The sequence below is a fragment of the Caretta caretta genome, chromosome 6 (assembly GCF_965140235.1).
Source record: "Caretta caretta isolate rCarCar2 chromosome 6, rCarCar1.hap1, whole genome shotgun sequence".
In the NCBI taxonomy this organism is placed as follows: Eukaryota; Metazoa; Chordata; order Testudines; family Cheloniidae; genus Caretta; species Caretta caretta.
The window spans coordinates 13,404,338-13,423,970 of NC_134211.1; the positions used below are offsets into that span (position 1 = coordinate 13,404,338).

Consider the following 19,633-nt stretch of genomic DNA (forward strand, 5'->3'; position numbering starts at 1 on the left):
GTCTTTCTGAACTGAGAAAATGAAGCTTTTCATTTTGAAAATGTTGAAACATCTCAAAACTTTTCTTCCAGTGTTTTTCAAGTTTGGACATTCATCAGAACTGACTGTGACACAGAGGCCCCTTGGCAAAGAGTTCTTTGCAAACAACTCTTGTCGCAGACCTGACAAACTTACTAAGCCAAACAATGTCTTGTAGGGTACTTATCAATAAAGTGTAGTGTGTAAGGTATCTATAGAAAGCTCTTAACTTGTCAAGATTCATAGTCATTGCAAGATGTGTGCATAGGTAATATTTAAGGAATAAGGTATTTACATTGAAAATTTGCTTTATGGACTTGGAGTAAAAGTTAATAACCAGGAGACAATATTCTCAGTGTTACCACTAGGGCTTGGGAAGTCAGATCTAAGGTATATCTACACAGCAAAGAAAAACCCGCGGCTGGCCCAACTAAGGCTCATGGGGCTCAGGCTGCAGGCCTCTTTCATTGCTTATGTCAATTGTTACAGGCTTTCAGAAGCCATCCCATAATGCTGTACACTAACAGTACAATCAATACAAGTGGTCCTAGTCAGGATGCACACCACCAGCATAAGAAGCAAAATGTAGACAGGCACAATCAATGTAATTACTGCGGTGGATATATGCTGACATAAGTTAGGTCGACTTAATTTTGTAGTGTAGATATGGCCAAAGTATGATCCCCCCCAAACAGCTCCCTCCGCCTCTTCAAAGACAGTTCCTTTTAAATTGCTATAGTTCTTTTGATCTCTGGTGTACACAATCCTTTTCCATCATGGCATTGTCTCTTAATGACTTGCAAGTGTTTGCAGAGAAAGGGCTTATATTGAACAATCCTGTTTCCCTTCAGCTTGCTTTTCCTTACATCCCTCTTATTAAACTAAATCAATGTAAAGAGAGCTTTAAACTAGGAATTTGGGGGAGATGATTGGGAGATGTCCAGGTAATCTCCATGCTGGATTTTAGCATTGAGAGGGAAGAAAACGAAGTAAGAAAGGATACAGCCGTGGGTAGGAGAATGTATATAAGGAGGAAGGGCGGTGTGGATACCAGTCTAATAGGTTATACTGGCTGTAGAATGACCATGCCTAATAGGGTACAGAATGTGAGCAAGGCCAAACAGCAAAAATTAAGATGTTTCTACACCAATGTGAGGAGCCTAGGTAACAAAATGGAGGAACTAGAGCTACTGGTGCAGGAAGTGAAACCAGATATTATAGGGATAACAGAAACATGGTGGAATAGTAGTCATGACTGGACTACAGGTATTGAAGGGTATGTGCTGTTTAGGAAAGACAGAAATAAAGGTAGAGGTGGTGGAGTAGCATTGTATATCAATGATGAGGTAGAATGTAAAGAAATAAGAAGCGATGGAATGGATAAGACAGAGTCCGTCTGGGCAAAAATTACATTGGGGAAGAAAACTACTCTGGGATAGTGCTTGGGGTGTGCTATAGACTGCCAGGATTTAATTTGGATATGGATAGAGCCCTCTTTAATATTTTTAATGAAGTAAATACTAATGGAAACTGTGTGATCATAGGAGACTTTAACTTCCCAGATATAGACTGGAGGATGAGTGCTAGTAATAATAATAGGGCTCAGATTTTCCTAGATGCGATAGCTGATGGATTCCAAGTAAGTTCAGCAAGTAGTTGCTGAACCGACTAGAGGGGATGCCATTTTAGATTTGGTTTTGGTGAGTAGTGAGGATCTCATAGAAGAAATGGTTGTAGGGGACAATCTTGGTTCAAGTGATCATGAGCTAATTCAGTTCAAACTGAATTGAAGGATTAACAAAAATAAATCTGCAACTACGGTTTTTGATTTCAAAAGGGCTGACTTTCAAAAATTAAGGAAATTAGTTAGGGAAGTGGATTGAACTGAAGAACTTATGGATCTAAAGGCAGAGGAGGCCTGGGATTACTTTAAATCAAAGCTGCAGAAACTATCAGAAGCCTGCTTCCCAAGAAAGGGGAAAAAATTCATAGGCAGGAGTTGTAGACCAAGCTGGATGAGCAAGCATCTCAGAGAGGTGATTAAGAAAAAGCAGAATGCATACAGAGAGTGGAAGATGGGAGGGATTAGCAAGGAATCTGATGAGGTTCAATAAGGATAAGTGCAGGGCCCTGCACTTAGGACGGAAGAACCCAATGCACAGCTACAGACTAGGGACCGAATGGCTAGGCAGCAGTTCTGCGGAAAAGGACCTAGGGGTTACAGTGGACGAGAAGCTGGATATGAGTCAGCAGTGTGCCCTTGTTGCCAAGAAGGCCAATGGCATTTTGGGATGTATAAGTAGGGGCATAGCGAGCAGATTGAGGGACGTGATCGTGCCCCTCTATTCGACATTGGTGAGGCCTCATCGGAGTACTGTGTCCAGTTTTGGGCCCCACACTACAAGAAGGATGTGGATAAATTGGAGAGAGTCCAGCGAAGGGCAACAAAATGATTAGGGGACTGGAACACATGACTTATGAGGAGAGGCTGAGGGAACTGGGATTGTTTAGTCTGCAGAAGAGTAGAATGAGGGGGGATTTGATAGCTGCTTTCAACTACCTGAGAGGTGGTTCCAGAGAGAATGGTTCTAGACTATTCTCAGTGGTAGAAGAGGACAGGACAAGGAGTAATGGTCTCAAGTTGCAGTGGGGGAGGTTTAGGTTGGATATTAGGAAAAACTTTTTCACTAGGAGGGTGGTGAAACACTGGAATGCGTTACCTAGGGAGGTGGTAGAATCTCCTTCCTTAGAAGTTTTTAAGGTCAGGCTTGACAAAGCCCTGGCTGGGATGATTTAATTGGGGATCAGTCCTGCTTTGAGCAGGGGGTTGGACTAGATGACCTCCTGAGGTCCCTTCCAACCCTGATATTCTATGATTCTATGATTCTAAGGAAAGCTACCTTATTGAGGTCAGAACATGTAGGGATAAAGTGAGACAGGCTAAAAGTCAAGTAGAGTTGGACCTTGCAAAGGGAATTAAAACCAATAGTAAAAGGTTCTATAGCTATGTAAATAAGAAGAAAACAATGAAAGAAGAAGTGGGACCGCTAAACTCTGAGGATGGAGTGGAGGTCAAGGATAATCTAGGCATGGCCCAATATGTAAACAAATACTTTGCCTCAGTCTTTAATAAGGCTAAAGAGGATCTTAGGGATAATGGTAGCATGACAAATGGGAATGAGGATATGGAGGTAGATATTACCATATCTGAGGTAGAAGCAAAACTTGAACAGCTTAATGGGACTAAATCGGGGGGCCCAGATAATCTTCATCCAAGAATATTAAAGGAATTGGCACATGAAATTGCAAGCCCATTAGCAAGAATTTTTAATGAATCTGTAAACTCAGGGGTTATACCGTATGACTGGAGAATTGCTAACATAGTTCCTATTTTTAAGAAAGGAAAAAAAAGTGATCCGGGTAACTACAGGCCTGTTAGTTTGACATCTGTAGTATGCAAGGTCTTGGAAAAAATTTTGAAGGAGAAAGTAGTTAAGGACATTGAGGTCAATGGTAAATGGGACAAAATACAACATGGTTTTACAAAAGGTAGATTGTGCCAAACCAACCTGATCTCCTTCTTTGAGAAAGTAACAGATTTTTTAGACAAAGGAAATGCAGTGGATCTAATTTACCTCGATTTCGGTAAGGCGTTTGATACCGAGCCACATAGGGAATTATTAGTTAAATTGGAAAAGATGGGGGTCAATATGAACATTGAAAGGTGGATAAGGAATTGGTTAACAGGGAGACTACAGCGGGTCCTACTGAAAGGTGAACTGTCAGGCTGGAGGGAGGTTACTAGTGGAGTTCCTCAGGGATCAGTTTTGGGACCAATCTTATTTAATCTTTTTATTACTGACCTCGGCACAAAAAGTGGGACGACTGGAAAAAGGCTAAAGTAGTGCCCATCTTTAAAAAAGGGAAGAAGGAGGATCCTGGGAACTACAGGCCAGTCAGCCTCACCTCAGTCCCCGGAAAAATCATGGAGCAGGTCCTCAAGGAATCAATTCTGAAGCACTTAGAGGAGAGGAAAGTGATCAGGAACAGTCAGCATGGATTCACCAAGGGCAAGTCATGCCTGACTAATCTAATTGCCTTCTATGACGAGATAACTGGTTCTGTGGATGAAGGGAAAGCAGTGGACGTGGTGTTCCTTGACTTTAGCAAGGCTTTTGACACTGTCTCCCACAGTATTCTTGTCAGCAAGTTAAAGAAGTATGGGCTGGATGAATGCACTATAAGGTGGGTAGAAAATTGGCTAGATTGTCGGGCTCAACGGGTAGTGATCAATGGCTCCATGTCTAGTTGGCAGGCAGTATCAAGTGGAGTGCCCCAAGGGTCGGTCCTGGGGCCGGGTTTGTTCAATATCTTCATTAATGATCTGGAGGATGGTGTGGATTGCACCCTCAGCAAGTTTGCAGACGACACTAAACTGGGAGGAGTGGGAGATATGCTGGAGGGTAGGGATAGGATACAGAGGGACCTAGACAAATTGGAGGATTGGGCCAAAAGAAATCTGATGAGGTTCAACAAGGACAAGTGCAGAGTCCTGCACTTAGGACGGAAGAATCCAATGCACCGCTACAGACTAGGGACCGAATGGCTAGGCAGCAGTTCTGCAGAAAAGGACCTAAGGGTTACAGTGGACGAGAAGTTGGACATGAGTCAACAGTGTGCCCTTGTAGCCAAGAAGGCCAATGGCATTTTGGAATGTATAAGTAGGGGCATTGCCAGCAGATTGAGGGACGTGATCGTTCCCATCTATTCGACATTGGTGAGGCCTCATCTGGAGTATTGTGTCCAGTTTTGGGCCCCACACTACAAGAAGGATTTGGAAAAATTGGAGAGAGTTCAGCGGAGGGCAACAAAAATGATTAAGGGACTGGAACACATGATTGACGAGGAGAGGCTGAGGGAACTGGGATTGTTTAGTCTACAGAAGAGAAGAACGAGGGGAGATTTGATAGCTGCTTTCAACTACCTGAAAGGTGGTTCCAAAGAGGATGGATCTAGACTATTCTCAGTGGTAGCTGATCAAAGGACAAGGAGTAATGGTCTCAAGTTGCAGTGGGGGAGATTTAGGTTGGATATTAGGAAAAACTTTTTCACTAGGAGGGTGGTGAAACACTGGAATGCGTTACCTAGGGAGGTGGTGGAATCTCCTTCCTTAGAAGTTTTTAAGGTCAGGCTTGACAAAGCCCTGGCTGGGATGATTTAATGGGGGATCAGTCCTGCTTTGAGCAGGGGGTTGGACTAGATGACCTCCTGAGGTCCCTTCCAACCCTGATATTCTATGATTCTATGATTCTAAAGTTTGCGGATGATACAAAGCTGGGAGGTATTGCCAATTTAGAGAAGGACCGGGAAATCATACAGGAAGATTTGGATGACGTTGTAAACTGAAATAATAGTAATAGGATGAAATTTAATAGTGAGAAGTGAAAGGTTATGCATTTAGGGATTAATAACAAGAATTTTAGTTATAAGCTGGGGACGCATCAATTAGAAGCAATGGAGGAGGAGAAGGGCCTTGGAGTATTGGTTGATCATAGGACGACTATGAGCCACCAATGTGATATGGCCGTGAAAAAAGCTAATGCAGTCTTGGGATGCATCAGGAGAGATATCTAGCTAGAGATGCGTTAGATTATGATTTCTTTAAATGGCTGAGAAAATAGCTGTGCTGAATAGAATGAATATTCCTGTCTGTGTGTCTTTTTTGTAACTTAAGGTTTTGCCTAGAGGGATTCTCTATGTTTTGAATCTAATTACCCTGTAAAGTATTTACCATCCTGATTTTACAGAGGTGATTCCTTTTTACTTCTATTAAAAGTCTTCTTGTAAGGAAACTGAATGCTTTTTTCATTGTTCTAAGATCCAAGGGTTTGGGTCTGTGGTCACCTATGCAAATTGGTGAGGATTTTTACCAAACCTTCCACAGGAAGTGGGGTGCAAGGGTTGGGAGGATTTTGCGGGGAAAGACGTGTCCAAACTACATTTTCTCTGGAACCCAGATAAAGTTTGGTGGTGGCAGTGGAAGTCCAAGGGCAGAGGGTAAAATAGTTTGTACCTTGGGGAAGTTTTAACCTAACCTAGTAAAAGTAAGCTTAGAAGGTTTTCATGCAGGTCCCCACATCTGTACCCTAGAGTTCAGAGTGGGGAAGGAACCTTGACAGCTACCCAAGATTCATAAACCTGGAAACCCTGGATGCCCCATCATCTCAGGCATTGGCACTCTTACATCAAGATTATCTGGCTATTTGGATTCTCTCCTCAGACCCTACGCTACCAGCACTTCTAGCTATCTTTGAGACACCACCGACTTCTTGAGGAAACTGCAATTCATTGGTGATCTTCCTGAAAACACCATCCTGGCCACGATGGATGTAGAAGCTCTTTACACCAATATTCCACACGAGGATGTACTGCAAGCTGTCAAGAACAGTATCCCTGATGAGGCCATGGCACACCTGGTGACTGAGCTTTGTGACTTTGTCCTCACCCACAACCATTTCAGGTTTGGGGACAACTTATACCTTCAAGTCAGTGCCACTGCTATGGGTACCCACATGGCCCCACAGTATGCCAACATCTTTACGGCTGACTTAGAACAACGCTTCCTCAGCTCTCGTCCCCTAGCGCCCCTCCTCTACTTGCACTACATTGATGACATCTTCATCATATGGACCCACAGGAAGGAGGCCCTTGAAGAATTCCACCTGGATTTCAACAACTTCCACCCCACCATCAACCTCAGCCTGGACCAGTCCACACAAGAGATCCACTTCCAGGACACTACAGTGCAAATAAGTGATGGTCACATAAATACCACCCTATACCGGAAACTTACTGACCGCTATACTTACCTACATGCCTCCAGCTTCCATCCAGGACATATCACACGATCCGTTGTCTACAGCCAAGCCCTAAGATACAACAAAATTTGCTCCAATCACTCAGACAGAGACAAACACCTACAAGATCTTTATCAAGCATTCTTAAAACTACAATACCCGCCTGGGGAAGTGAGGAAACGAGACACGTACCCAGAAATCACCTACTACAGGACAGGCCCAACAAGGAAAATAGCAGAACACCACTGGCCATCACGTACAGTCCCCAGCTAAAACCTCTCCAGCATATTATCAGTGATCTACAACCTATCCTGGAAAACGATCCCTCACTCTCCCAGACCTTGGGAAGCAGGCCAGTCCTCGCTTACAGACAGCCCCCTCAACCTGAAGCAAATACTCACCAGGAACTACACACCACACCACAGAAACACTAACCCAGGAACCAATCACTAGTCAGGAAGACTCAATTTAATCATGGTTTTCTACATAAAAGTGTATTCTTGTTGGTTGTTATAACCTTAATACATATTCTTCACAATTCAGAGATAGATGTAGGTTTCATTTTTAGAAGGTACACACAGTACATTTTTAAACAGTGATTTATTTTTAAAACTTTTCAGATTAATTTTACAGCTATACCAGAAAATGAATGATTGTTTGGTTATTTTATTTACCAAAGGTAATTGAAGCATGTATTTATGAAGTCATTGGTAGGTGAACTATCTCCCATTCAACAGGTTAATCATTATTATTTGGAGGATTTTCTTGCCATGCTGTATTAGGAGGAGAACATCACCAGACAGACATTTAAATTGTTTTATTTAACTAAAACAACAATGTTAAGTATTCTGGATTTTTTTCTTCAACAGCAAACATATAATATTTTAACAAAAAAGCATATGTCCCTCCCTTCTCACATTTATCTCCAGACTTCTTCTCCTTGTCCAGATCTATTCCACCCCTAACAATCTTCTATTCACTGAACTTTTTGAAATTTTTCACTTTTAGAGAGAGGTAAGGAATTGACTCTATGTACACAAATTTGCAGAGGGACAATAGAGTTGAGGTCAGTTATTTCTCACCTCTATATATTTATTTATTTAAAACATTTTTGCTGTTAACAAGTATGTTACCTCTGGAGACACAAATCCATAGTTTGAGAACTGCAAAACTAAACATCTCTGATGGTATCTTCTAGACTGAGCACTGAGTCCCATTGCGTGGATAGAAAGATTAACCTACAAAATCTATACAGAAGCCTGTGGAACCCCATAAGATTGGGATCCTAATCCATGAACTATTGGAACTCATTTACAAAACTTTTCTTAAACATTACATGAATATATTGTCTCATACTATAGAATTAGAATTTATAATCCCTATTCCATGATGAGATATCTTTGAGCTATAATGTATCTTAATTAAAACTATCTTTAGATAGGTTTATTCCTCAAAAATAATTTTACCAAAAAAATCCGATTTAAATTAAAAAATCCGTTTTTAAATTTAAAAAAAAAAATCATTGATTTTTATCCACCCTGCTCAGCACTCTACTCAGAGCATCCTTGAGCTCCTTGTTCCTCATGCTGTAGATCAGGTGGTTCAGTACAGGGGTCACAAAGGTGTAGACCACAGACACCACCTGGCCTTGCTGAAGTAGCTGGAGCTTTTGTGGCAGTAAATGAAGATGCAGCAGCCATATTGCAGAAGGACAACTATCAAGTAGGAAGAGCAGGTGGAGAAGGCACAGTGCCAGCTGGCCACAGAGTGGATCCACAGGATGGCAGCCATAATAAAAGACATAAGAGATGCAAATCAGAAGGAAGGGGATGGTCAGGGTTATCATAGTCACAGCAAAAATGATGGCTTCAAGGCTCTTCGTGTTGCCACACGCCAGCCACAAGACACAATAGAAGTGGTTGATTTCATTGGCGCCACAGAACAGCAGGTGGAACAGCAGAACAGTAACTTGCAGGGCAAATAAGAACGCCTGCACCCGCGACCCAGCTATAAGGCGCACATCACAGCACATCAGCCTCATCTGGTTTTCTTCCCCCATGGAACCAGCATGTGGTACCTGCCAAAAGAAAAGTGGGGAGAGGAGTAGAGCCAGAGGATATGGCATTGCACTTCTGGGAAACATTCAGGAAGCACCTTCCAATTCTATAACCTGGAGACTTATCAGTTGGAAGTGACAGAGGAGGAGAAATACCTGGGTGTATTGGTTGATCATAGGATGTCCATGAGCTGCCAGTGTGATATGGCCATGGAAAAAGGCTAATGCAGTCCTACGATGCATCAGGTGAGGTATTTCCAGTAGAGACAGGGAAGTGTTAATACCATTATACAAGGCACTGGTGAGACCTCAGCTGGAATACTGTGTGCAATTCTGGTCTCCCATGTTTAAGAAAGATGAATTCAAACTAGAACAGGTGCAAAGAAGGGTTACAAGGACGATCCTACCTTATGAGAGGAGACTCAAAGAGCTTGACTTGTTTAGCTGAACCAAAAGAAGGCTATGGGGACATATAATTGCTCTCTAAAAATACATCAGAGAGATAAAGACCAGGGATGGAGAGGCATTATTTATGTTAAGCACCGATATGGACACAAGAACAAATGTATATAAATTGGCCATCAGCAAGTTTAGGCTTGAAATTAGAGGAAGGTTTCTAACCATCAGAGGAGTAAAGTTCTGGACCAGCCTTCCAAGGGGAGCAGAGTGGGTAAAATACCTAACTGGCTTCAAGACTGAACTTGATAAGTTTATGGAGGGGGTGGTATGATGAGACTGCCTACAATGGCATGTAGCTGATCTGCAACTGCTAGCAGCAAATATCTCCAATGGCCAGTGATGGGACACTAGGTGGGGAGGGCTTTGAGTTACTACAGAAAATTCTTTCCCAGGTGTTTGGCTAGTGGTCCAACTGATCGCCATATCTGGGGTTGAGAAGGAATTTTTGCCCAAGTCAGATTGTCAGAGACCCTGGGAGTTTCTCACCTTCTGCTGCATCATGGGGCATGGGGCACTTGCAGGTTTAAACTAGTGTAAATGGCAGATTCCCAGTAACTTGAAGTCTTTAAATCATGATTTGAGGACTTCAGTAACTCAACCAAAGGTTATGGGTCTATTTCAGGAGTGGGTGGGTGAGGTTCTGTGGCCTGCAATGTGCAGGAGGTCAGACTAGATGATCATGATGTTCCCTTCTGACCTTAGAATGTAGGAATGATGAGTCCAGGGCTGGCACCCATCTGCAAGGGCTAGTTCTGAAATCAGCTGTGCTCTAATGTAAGGAGACTCACTCACGGTCTCCCTACAGTGCATTCTTCTATTATGTATCATTTCTGAGTCCCTCCAAATGCAAGGAAAGACCTGTTCCTACCCCAAGGAGTGCACTTCTTAACATCCACATGGCACAATGAACAAGCCTCATAAACAGACAAGGAAGGGGAGGGAAACGGTGAGGGTGACAACAACAAAATGACAGTTTGATGATTCTGTTAACGTAGTGTCAACGTTTGACTCAGACTCACAATTTATCAGACCACTCTGTTTTATTAGCAAAGCTGCTCTGCTAATACATTTAGAAGTGAGCCCCCCGAGTGGGGCTTGTGTCTCTTAATTTATACAGTTTTTTGGAGAACAAGTTACAGAGAAGTTACAGACAAAAGAAGAAAAAGATTTTAGTCACCACCCTTCGAGATCCCTGAGACCAGTCACATATCTTCAGTTACCTGCCACCCTTAACAATCTCCTTTAACAGCTTCCAGTTAACTTAACTAATTGCCCTTCACACCTTCCATTCTGATGCCTGCTTCTTAGACGTGCTGGCTCTATCTTAATTGCTTCTCCATTCAAAAGCTAACGGTCCCTACGTGTGCTCCCTCAGACACTTCGTAACATGTTTTGGCATGCCCTCTCATATACAATGTATCCAGCATGTCCCCTTATACAATGTTATACTTCCACAGTAGTGTTGCCAGTCTCTTCTTCCCCCACATTTTTTTATCCTCACTCCCTCCTCAAAGGCAAGCCAACTAGGGTGAGTTCTGAGGGGAAGTTTTAGCAAGGCAAGAGATGGCAGGTTTGCAGAGGGATTGCCATGCAACCCAGCTGCATTGGAGCAATGAAGAGGAAGGCACAGACACAGGTGTGGGAGATGCTTCCTATGGGAGATGGTGCCAAGGCATCCTTGGCTGCAGGCTGAAAAGGAGACAAGAGTATTTTCCAACACTAACAGGGAGGAGCAGCAACTACACATCTCAGGAATCATTGAATCTGTTAGTGAATTAAAAGGCCCTTTACTGTCAGCCCTGTTTCAGAAGGCCAAGAGGTTACAGCAGTTAAGTGGATTCCTGCAGAGAATGAACAACCCAAAAGCAAAAGGTGAATTCTGTGCTTAGTAAGGGTCTCAGAAACTCACAGATTCTAATCGGCTTCTGAGCTGGCATCAGAGAAGTGACTATCAGAAGGGAAAGTCCCCATGTCCCGAAAATAATTTCCCACGCTTTTTAAGCATCTTGTATTCTGTCACTGGCTATTTTCTTTTCTTCACTCCTGCAATTTGTACCCTTCTCCCACCCCGCAATGTTTCTCCATCTCGTTCGCTCTCTTATTATACATGGCCGCTGCATTATCAGAGGAAAGCAGTTCTCCCAGACCAGAGTGCCCATTCCTGGTTCCCCAGCAAACACCTGCCTGGCGCTCAGCTCTGCCCCTACTGCGACTTAGGCATAGAGCTCCTCTGACCCAGCCTCTCAAATCCCCAGCACCCAGCTGTGAGCTGCCCACTCTCCTTTCTCACATGTGGAGCTCAGAGGAGGTGCCATCTCAGGACACTAATGAACAGCCTGTGTCAGTGTGATGGGCAAATATCCCTGGCTCACTGAATCTCTCCTAGCGCATTCTGCTCAGCTGCCCATTTCAAACAAGTATTTCCTCTGGTTCTCCCCACGAGCAGATATCGCCATGGAAAAGGCAGCCTGAGATCCTGGATGATGTTCTACACATAAGACGTCATCGGATCCATCACCAGCTATGATTGGACCCGAGTCTTTGGAGCAGACAAGAGGGTACAAAACAGACCAGTCATGGCTTAGACGTCGTTCACTGAAGTGGAGGGGAGGAAAGGCCTGAAGGCAGTAGGATAAGGCAGGCAGCTCGGCACCGCACTGGTGAAGGGACCTGCACAGGGTCATCCCTCCAGCTCATCAGCACTAGCCAGGGATGAAGAAACTAAATACCCATCAGACCCATGACATATGGAGGGTTAGGTCATGTGGGCTGTTCGGATTAGACTGTGCAGAATCTGAACTCCCCTGGACCCAGCCCTACAGATCCCCTTGGAGTTTCAACTTATAGAATCTCCTAAAAGCCCGAAATAATCCCCCATCCACCATAGTGTACCTTCCTGCCCCTCTCATCTTCCTCATTGTCTGACCACCTTCTCTGGACTTCCCTTCCCACCTCACGCTGCCCTGCTAATCCATTGTCTGTTCCATTCCCACAGCCGTGCAAGATTGTTTCCTGTGATGTATGTGGCATTATGCAGGGTACAATGTGGACTGGGGGACAGCTGTGAACACCCTCAGTTCTCCAACCTGGGGTGCCTCTTACACGGCTTTGCTGTAAGAACATCCAGTCCTGACCTGTTCACACACACAGCCTTTAGCATGTAAAATCCCTCCTAGCTACACAGTATTGAGGGCTAGTAGTTAGCCACTAATGAATTAAACTGCAGAGCAACACAAGCAAACACCCAGTCCCAGACCTTCCTCCAGAAATGTGCATCTTGTACTGCCCAGTACACTACTGAACAATGCAAGCTCATATAAAATCTGTCATTTCATCAAAGGAAAATGATATGCATCAGTCTTGTTATCCCAAATGGAGTCTCCCACAAACTTTAATCCAAACACATAGTGGTTAAGGTAAACAATAAGATAATTTTATTAACTACAGAAAGATAGATTTTAAGCGATTACAAATAATAATGCGTAAAAGTCAGGATTGGTTACAAAAGAAATGAAAGAGTAAAATGCAAGCTAATACCGAACTTAACAAGCTAAGGGTATGTCTACACTATGAAATTAGGTCAAATTTTGAAGTTGAATTTTATACAGTCGATTGTGTGTGTGCCCACTTAAAACCATTAAGACCATTAAGTCGGTGGAGTGCGTCCACAGTACTGAGGCTAGTGTTGACTTACAGAGTGTTGCACTGTGGGTAACAGTGGGTTGAGATCCCAATGCCTAATGGGGCAAAAAACATTGTTGTGGGTGGTTCTGGGTACATGTCGTCAGGCCCTCCCTCCGTGAAAGCAACAGCAGACAATCGTTTCGCGCCTTTTTTCCTGGGTTACCCATGCAGATGCCATACCACGGCAAGCATGGAGCCCGCTCAGCTCACCATCACCATATGTCTCCTGGATGCTGGCAGACGTGGGACTGCATTGCTACACAGCAGCAGCTCATTGCCTTGTGGCAGCAGATAGTGGAGTACGACTAGTAGCAATCCTCGTCGTCTCCTGGGTGCTCTTGGCCGGCCTTGGTCAGGTCGGGTGGGGCGCCTGGGCAGACATGGGTGCTCCTGGCAGACCTCGGTGAAGTCTGTCAGGGGCGCCTGCACATAAATGGGAGTGACTCAGGTCATTTTCTTCTTTAAGTTTTGTCTAATGGATATTCAGTCCTGCCTGGAATATTGGGAGAGGGATAGCTCAGTGATTTGAGCATTAGCCTGCTAAACCTAGGGTTGTGAGCTCAATCCCTGAGGGAGCCATTCTTGCCTCAGGCTGCTCTCCCAGCCACCAGCACTGTCTGCTGCTAGCTTGCTCCTTCCTCCATGAAAACAACAGCTGACAATCGTTTTGCGCCTTTTTCCGTGCGGGCGCCATATTGCTCTCAGCATCGTTATCCACCTGCCGCTTCCGCGGCCACTCTGCTCTCCTGCTCACGCCATACCACGGCAAACATGGAGCCCACTCAGATCACCGCAGCAGTTGTGACCGCTCTAAACACCACACGCATTATAATGCAGTTTATGCAGAACCATAACCAGAACCTGCAAAAGCAAGCGAGTAGTGACAGCAGCACAGTGAGGAGAGCAATGAGGACATGGACACTGTGAAAGTAGAATGAATTATATTTAAATTATAATTCATTCAAGAAATGCTGCTTGAAAGGTTTTTTGAAATATAGTTGTCAGGAAGAGAAACATTAAGAAGTGTGAGACAATGGGTCCTCAAACTAATTAACTTAGAGCTCCTACTGAGCTAGGAGATTGGTAAACGTTAGTATGCAAATAAGATATGTATGTATATTTGTCAGTTTTTCTTCCTTTTGTCTCTTATGTTAAATTGGCTTTGGCTTATCTGTATCAATAAGTTAGCTTGAGCTTTTGCATGTGGCTCACATATCTGGGTGCATTGGCAAAGCGCTTTGCTAATAAACAGAGTGGTCTGACAAATTCTGTGAGCCTTGAATCTGACTTTGACAACACAGACTGCTCTCAAAGTAGGGGCTCCAGCAATTTGGCCATCCTGGTGGCAATGGGGCAGGCTTATGCCGTGGAACGCTGATTCTGGGCCCGGGAAACAAGCACAGACTGGTGGGACTACATAGTGTTGCAGGTCTAGGACGATTCCCAATGGCTGTGAAACTTTCATCTGCGTAGGGCCACTTTCATGGAACTTTGTGACTTGCTTTCCCCTGCCCTGAAGCGCCAGAATACCAAGATGAGAGCAGCCCTCACAGTTCACAAGTGAATGGCGGTAGCCCTCTGGAAGCTTGCAATGCCAGACAGCTACTGGTCAGTCAAGAATCAATTTGGAGTGGGCAAATCTAATGTGGGGGCTGCTGTGATGCAAGTAGCCAACCCAATCACTGAGCTGCTCCTATCAAGGGTAGTGACTCTGGGAAATGTGCAGGTCATAGTAGATGGTTTTGCTGCAATGGGATTCCCTAACTGTGGTGGGGCGATAGACGGAACGGATATCCCTATCTTGGGACCGGACCACCAAGGCAGCCACTACATAAACCGCAAGGGGTACTTTTCAATGGTGCTGCAAGCCCTGCTGGATCACAAGGGACGTTTCACCAACATCAACATGGGATGGCCGGAAAAGGTACATTGCATCTTGCATCTTCAGGAACTCTGGTCTGTGGGAACAGTTGCAGTAAGGGACTTACTTTCCAGACCATAAAATAACTGTTGGGCATGTTGAAATGCCTATAGTTCTACTTGGGGACCCAGCCTACCCCTAAATGCCATGGCTCATGAAGCCGTACACAGGCAGCCTGGACAGTAGTCAGGAGCTGTTCAACTATAGGCTGAGCAAGTGCAAAATGGTGGTAGAATGTGCATTTGGATGTTTAAAAGCACGCTGGCACAGTTTACTGACTCGGTTAGACCTCAGCGAAACCAATATTCCCACTGTTATTACTGTTTGCTGTGCGCTCCACAATATCTGTGAGAGTAAGGGGGAGACATTTATGGTGGGGTGGGAGGTTGAGGCAAATCACCTGGCCACTGATTATGCGCAGCCAGACACCAGGGCGGTTAGAAGAGCACAGCAGGGCACGCTGTGCATCAGAGAAGCTTTGAAAACCAGTTTCATGACTGGCCAGGCTATGGTGTGACAGTTCTGTTTGTTTCTTGATGAAAACCCGCCCCCTTGGTTCAGTCTAGTTCCCTGTAAGCCAACTGCCGTCCCCTCCCCCCTTTGATCACCGCTTGCAGAGGCAATACATTTACTGGTGTTTCAAATTCATGCATTCATTCACATTTCTTAATTCATCACACAAATGGGGGGAGAACTGCCAAGGTAGCCCGTGAGGGGTGGGGGAAGAGGGAAGCACCAGGTAGGGTGGTGGAGGGGGGAAGGAGGGAAGGACAAGGCCACACTGCACTCTAAAACTTACTGAATGCCAGCTTTCTTTTGCTTGGGCAGTCCTCTGGGGTGGAGTGGTTGCGTGCCCGGAGGCCCCCCCACCGCATTCTTGGGCGTCTGGGCGAGGAGGCTATGGAACTTGGGGAAGAGGGCGGTTGGTAACACAGGGGCTGCAGCGGCGGTTTGTGCTCCTGCTGCCTTTCCTGCAGCTCCACCATACCCTGGAGCATATCACTTTGATCCTCCAGTAGCCTCAGCATTGCATCCTGCCTCCTCTCATCACGCTGACCCCACCTCTCCTCTCGCTCATCCCTCCTGTCCTCGCATTCATTTTGTGCTTTCCTGGACTCTGAAATTGTCTCCCTCCACGCATTATGCTGGGCTCTTTCAGCGTGGGAGGACTGCATGAATTCAGAGAACATTTCATCGCGAGTGCGTTTTTTTCAGCTTCTAATCTTTGATAGCCTCTGGGACGGAGATTATACATGGAGCGATGAAACATTTGCAGCTGCGGGAGGGAAAAACAGGAGATTAGTCTTTAAAAAGAGACATTTTAGAGAACAATGGGTAGACTCTTTCACGGTGAACCAAGCTGTTAACATTATATAGCATAACATTATATAGCATAGTGCTTTCTTTACAAGGTCGCATTTTGCCTCTTATATCGAGGGCCTGCCAGTATGGTGAGAGATCACACACACAGAGCCAGCGGGCAACAGAATTCGGCTTGCAGGCAGCCATGGTAAGCCACAGTCTATTGGCTTCTTTAACCTTCCTAACATGTGGGAATGGTTCCAAACAGCAGCGCCCTCATTTCACATACCAAGCACCCATTGGGTTGGCCCTTTAAAATGGGTTGGCCATTTAAAAGGAGAGGCTGCGGTTTTCGGGTTAATGTGCAGCACAAACCCAACCCTCCGCCCACACACACACACAATTCTCTGGGATGATGGCTTCACCCCTTCCGCCACCACGTGGCTAACAGCGGGGATGATTTCTGTTCAGCCACAGGCAAAGAGCCCAACAGGAATGGCCACCTCTGAATGTCCCCTTAATAAAATTCCTCTATTTCAACCAGGTTACCATGAATGATATCACCCTCCTGAGGATAACACAGAGAGATAAAGAACAGATGTTGCTTGAATGCCAGCAAATACCGGGTCCATACGCTGCAATGCTTTGTTATGCAATGATTCCAGACTATGTGCTGCTGGCCTGCTGTGGTAAAGTGTCCTACCATGGAGGACGGAATAAGGCTGCCCTCCCCAGAAACCATTTTCAAAGCCTTTGGGAATACATCCAGGAGAGCTTCACTGAGATGTCCCTGGAGGATTTCCCCTCCATCCCCATACACGTTAACAGACTTTTCCAGTTGCTGTATTGGCCGTGAATGCATCCCAAGTCTTAAGGGCAAATTAATCATTAAACACGCTTGCTTTAAAACCGTGTATTATATTTACAAAGGTACACTCACCAGAGGGCCCTTCTCCTTCTCCCGGGCCCTTCTAGGTCTGGGGGTCCGCCTTCAGTGGGTTGGGAGGGTACTAGATCCAGGGTGAAAAACAGTTCCTGGCCGACAGGGAAAACGGTTTCTTCGCTTGCTTGCTGTGCTTCAACCTCCTCCTCCTCGTCCCCCAAATCCGCATCCCTGTTGCATGAGAGTCCATTGATGGAGTCCACGCACAGGGCTGGGGTAGTTGTAAGGGCACCCCCTAGAATGGCATGCAGCTCATCATAGAAGCGGCATGTCTGGGGCTCTGACCTGGAGCAGCGGTTGCCTCTCTGGTTCTTTGGTAGGCTTGCCTGAGTTCCTTAAGTTTCACGCAGCACTGCTGCGGGTCCCTGTTATAGCCTCTGTCGTTCATGCCTTTGGAGATTTTTTCAAATATTTTGATATTTCGTCTTTTCAAATGGAGTTCTGATAGCATGGATTCATCTCCCCATACAGCGATCAGATCCAGTACCTCCCACTCGGTCCATGCTGGAGCTCTTTTGCGATTCTGGGACTGCATGGTCACCTCTGCTGATGAGCTCTGCTTGGTCACCTGTGCTGAAGAGCTCTGATTGGTCACCTGTGCTGATCAGCTCGCCACGCTGGCCAAACAGGAAATGATATTCAAAAGTTCGCGGGGCTTTTCCTGTCTATCTGGCCAATGCATCTGAGTTGAGAGTGCTCTCCAGAATGGTCACAAGAGAGCACTTTGGGATAGCTCCTGGAGGCCAATACCGCCAAATTGCTTCCACACTACCCCAAATTGGACCCAGCAAGGTTGATTTGAGCGCTAATCCACTCGTCGGGGAGGAGTACAGCCCTTAAAGTTGGAAAAAATGGCTTCGTAGTGTGGATGGGTGTAGGCTAAACCAATCTAACGCTGCTAAATCCGACCTAAACTCGTAGTGTGGACCAGGGCTAAGTGAACTTAAAAGCAAAAAGCTTTTGTCTCAACATATGTTTATAGCAGTCTGTAGCCTTCCAGTCAGGACCACCCCTCCCCCACTTCAATGATGCTTTCTTTGTCTTTCGAGCATTATAGTTGCTGTCAGTAGAGATGCGGGGGCGGGGGGAGAGGTGATTTAGAGACCACTGTCCCTCATTCTTATACCCCTCTCTCCTCTTTGAGGATTACCCCAAGCTGGGGTGCAAGCAACAAGTAGTCCTCTACCTGCGAAAGGCCGCTTAAGTGGGTGATAGTCTTTTAACACCTGGCTGGGTGATGGTCTGTCCTTTGTTCCTCAGAAACTGGTTTGGCCTGCTCCATGTCTAGTTGGCAGCCGGTATCAAGTGGAGTGCCCCAAGGGTTGGTCCTGGGGCCGGTTTTGTTCAATATCTTCATAAATGATCTGGAGGATGGTGTGGATTGCACTCTCAGCAAATTTGCGGATGATACTAAACTGGGAGGAGTGGTAGATACGCTGGAGGGGAGGGTTAGGATACAGAAGGACCTAGACAAATTGGAGGATTGGGCCAAAAGAAATCTGATGAGGTTCAATAAGGATAAGTGCAGGGTCCTGCACTTAGGATGGAGCTGGGATTGTTTAGCCTGCAGAAGAGAAGAATGAGGGGGGATTTGATAGCTGCTTTCAACTACCTGAAAGGGGGTTCCAAAGAGGATGGCTCTAGACTGTTCTCAATGGTAGCAGATGACAGAACGAGGAGTAATGGTCTCAATTACTCAATTAAAGCAGTGGGGGAGGTTTAGATTGGATATTAGGAAAAACTTTTTCACTAAGAGGGTGGTGAAACACTGGAATGCATTACCTAGGGAGGTGGTAGAATCTCCTTCCTTAGAGGTTTTTAAGGTCAGGCTTGACAAAGCCCTGGCTGGGATGATTTAACTGGGAATTGGTCCTGACCTTCTGGGGTCCCTTCCAACCCTGATATTCTATGATTCTATGATTCTTCAACTTGGAGCCTGTTATAGCAATGATACATAGTAGAATCTTATAACTTCACATATAATATTGATATGCATATTTTACCAGGGCATTAATGTTCAGTGGATTATGACATTTCAAATGATAACTCACAAGGCATACTTTGTACAAAATTTATCATAGTCTTTTAAAAGTGGTGAACATAATTGTATAGACCATCACAGTGTATTATCCATGATTTTGTGTGATCCAGTTTTAAATGTCTCAGGTAATGGGGCATCCATGCTTTCCCATGGGAGACTATTCCACACCCTTACTCACTGTCAGAAAACATTACCTGATGTCCAGCTGACATTTCGTTTTGCTGGAAGTCCATCCTGTACCCCCTACATACAATCCTCCTTAGTGTTCGTGCTTTTCCAATAGTTGCTAATGGCCATCACCCGGCAATTGTTATTTGGCTAAGGAAAGCCTGATTTGACCCTTGCCTGGCAT

At 45.1% G+C, this 19,633-nt stretch overlaps 1 long non-coding RNA gene across 1 annotated transcript; it reads left to right on the top strand.

The window, feature by feature from the left end:
* The first annotated feature begins 15,838 nt into the window (after positions 1–15,838).
* LOC125638829 (uncharacterized) lies at positions 15,839–17,206 on the top strand. Its single transcript, XR_007357302.1, has 2 exons — positions 15,839–16,505; positions 16,842–17,206. It is a non-coding gene; the product is annotated as an uncharacterized LOC125638829 (long non-coding RNA).
* Positions 17,207–19,633: the final 2,427 nt, after the last annotated feature.